We start from the raw sequence: 2,774 nt of genomic DNA, 5'->3' as shown, positions 1-2,774 counted from the left end.
CACTGCAAATCTACCAAGACCTGGCCGTCCCTCTAAACTTTCAGCTCAGACAAGGAGAAGACTGATCAGAGATGCAGCCAAGAGGCCCATGATCACTCTGGATGAACTGCAGAGAACTACAGCTGAGGTGGGAGAGTCTGTCCATAGGACAACAATCAGTCGTACACTGCACAAATCTGGCCTTTATGGAAGAGTGGCAAGAAGAAAGCCATTTCTCAAAAATGTCCATAAAAAGTCTTGTCTAAAGTTTGCCACAAGCCACCTGGGAGACACACCAAACATGTGGAAGAAGGTGCTCTGGTCAGATGAAACCAAAATCAAACTTTTTGCCCACAATGCAAAACGATATGTTTGGCGTAAAAGCAACACAGCTCATCACCCTCAACACACCATCCCCACTGTCAAACATGGTGGTGGCAGCATCATGGTTTGGGCCTGCTTTTCTTCAGCAGGGACAGGGAAGATGGTTAAAATTGAGGGGAAGATGGATGCAGCTAAATACAGGACCATTCTGGATGAAAACCTGTTGGAGTCTGCAAAAGACCTGAAACTGGGACGAAGATTTATCTTCCAACAAGACAATGATCCCAAATTTTCAGCAAAATCTACAAAGGAATGGTTCACAAATAAACGTATCCAGGTGTTAGAATGGCCAAGTCAAAGTCCAGACCTGAATCCAATCGAGAATCTGTGGAAAGAGCTGAAAACTGCTGTTCACAAACGCTCTCCATCCAACCTCACTGAGCTCGAGCTGTTTTGCAAGGAAGAATGGGCAAGAATTTCAGTCTCTCGATGTGCAAAACTGATAGAGACATACCCCAAGCGACTTGCAGCTGTAATCGCAGCAAAAGGTGGCTCTACAAAGTATTAACGCAAGGGGGCCGAATAATTTTGCAAGCCCCACTTTTCATTTTTTTATTAGTTAAAAAAGTTTCAAAAATCCAATAGATTTCATTCCACTTCACAATTGTGTCCCACTTGTTGGTGATTGTTCACAAAAAATAATTTTTTTTATATCTTTATGTTTGAAGCCTGAAATGTGGCAAAAGGTTGAAAGGTTCAAGGGGGTCGAATACTTTCGCAAGGCACTGTATAATGGTGCAATTACGGCGGCTAAGATAGAACAAGAAAGACACATAGCGGAGGAAAGCAAAAATAATCCCAAGAAATTCTTTAACCACTTCCCACCCGGCCAATGCGTATATACGGCCGGGTGGGAGCCGCCTGCTCCTGATAGGACGTTTGGGAACGTCATTCAGGAGCAGCGGGATCGCGCGCGCGCGCGCCCGCGCAGCGGCGCGATCCCGATGTGCTCGTGTCACCCGGACACGGCACATCTCAGATCGGCAGGAGGGCTCTGTGATTGGCCCTCCTGATCACATGACGGCCGTGTCCAATCACGGCCGTCATGTGATGTAAACAAACAGCCGGTTGCTAGGCAATCGGCTCTCCTCTCCTCACACGGAAGTCACCGCTGAGGAGAAGAGAGCAGATCGCTGCAGCCGGCTGATGATCAGTGAGTATGGGCTGCTTTTTACAGCTTTTTACTCACTGATCATCAGTGTAGTGTACACACACAACACACCACACAGTACAAACACAGTCCCCACATATGTCCCCAAAACACACATGTCCCCAAAACATACATGTCCCCAAATAATAAAAACACATGTCCCTAATAATAAAAACATGTCCCCCACATATGTCCCACTAAAATCACATGTCCCAATGATTATCTGCACACATATGTACGTGATCACCTGCACACATATGTACATGATCATTTGCGTACATATGTCCGTGATCACACAAACCAATTATTATACACTTAACGGAATTTTTTTTACCAAAAACATGTAGCAGAATACATTTTGGCTTAAATTTATGACAAAATTTGATTTTATTGGATTTCTTTTCAAATAGAAAAAAGAAAATATAGTTTTTTTTCCAAATTTCCGCTATTTTTGCGCTTATATCGCAAAAAAAAAAAAAACGAAGTCGTGAATAAATAACACCAAAATAAAGCTCTATTTGTGCGAAAAAAATGATAACAATTTCATTTGGGTACAGTGTAGCATGACCGCGCAATTGTCACTGAAAGAGCGAGAGCGCTGAAAGCTGAAAATTGGGCTGGGAAGGAAGGGGGTGAAAGTGCCCTGTATTGTAGTGGTTAAGTATGTAAACAGTAAAAAAAGGGAGGACAGACCATATTGGCTCCATAAAGAATGAGGATGGTCATCTGGTTACAAAGGATGTTGAGATGGTGAAGGTATTGAATTTATTCTTCTCCTCAGTCTTCACGAACGAATCGGGGGCTTCAGTAACCAAAACTGCAGTGTTTATCCTCATGACACATCACAGGAAGCACCTCCATGGTTAACAGCCATGCAGAGCCAGGTTGACAGCCAGCACCCGAGGGTACTTAGGGAACTCAGTCGAGTAATTGCCAGACCATTGTTCCTAATTTTAACTTTACCAAAATACATCCCTGGGAATTACAGACCAGTTAGCCTAACATCAATAGTATGCAAGCTCTTAGAGGAGATGATAAGGGACTATATACAAGATTTTAGTAATGAAAATGGTATCATTAACAGTAATCAGCATGGATTCATGAAGAGTCGTTTTGCCAAACCAATCTATTCACCTTCTATGAGGAGGTGAGTTGCCATCTAGATAAAGGAAGGCCCGAAGACGTGGTGTATCTGGATTTTGCAAAAGCATTTGACACAGTTCCCCATAAACGTTTACTGTACAAAAAAAGGTCCGTTGGC

This window comes from Lithobates pipiens, unplaced genomic scaffold (genome assembly GCF_037356315.1).
Source record: "Lithobates pipiens isolate NorthernLeopardFrog02 unplaced genomic scaffold, aLitPip1_a1.2 Scaffold_16, whole genome shotgun sequence".
In the NCBI taxonomy this organism is placed as follows: domain Eukaryota; kingdom Metazoa; phylum Chordata; class Amphibia; order Anura; family Ranidae; genus Lithobates; species Lithobates pipiens.
This window is presented reverse-complemented; position numbering follows the sequence as displayed.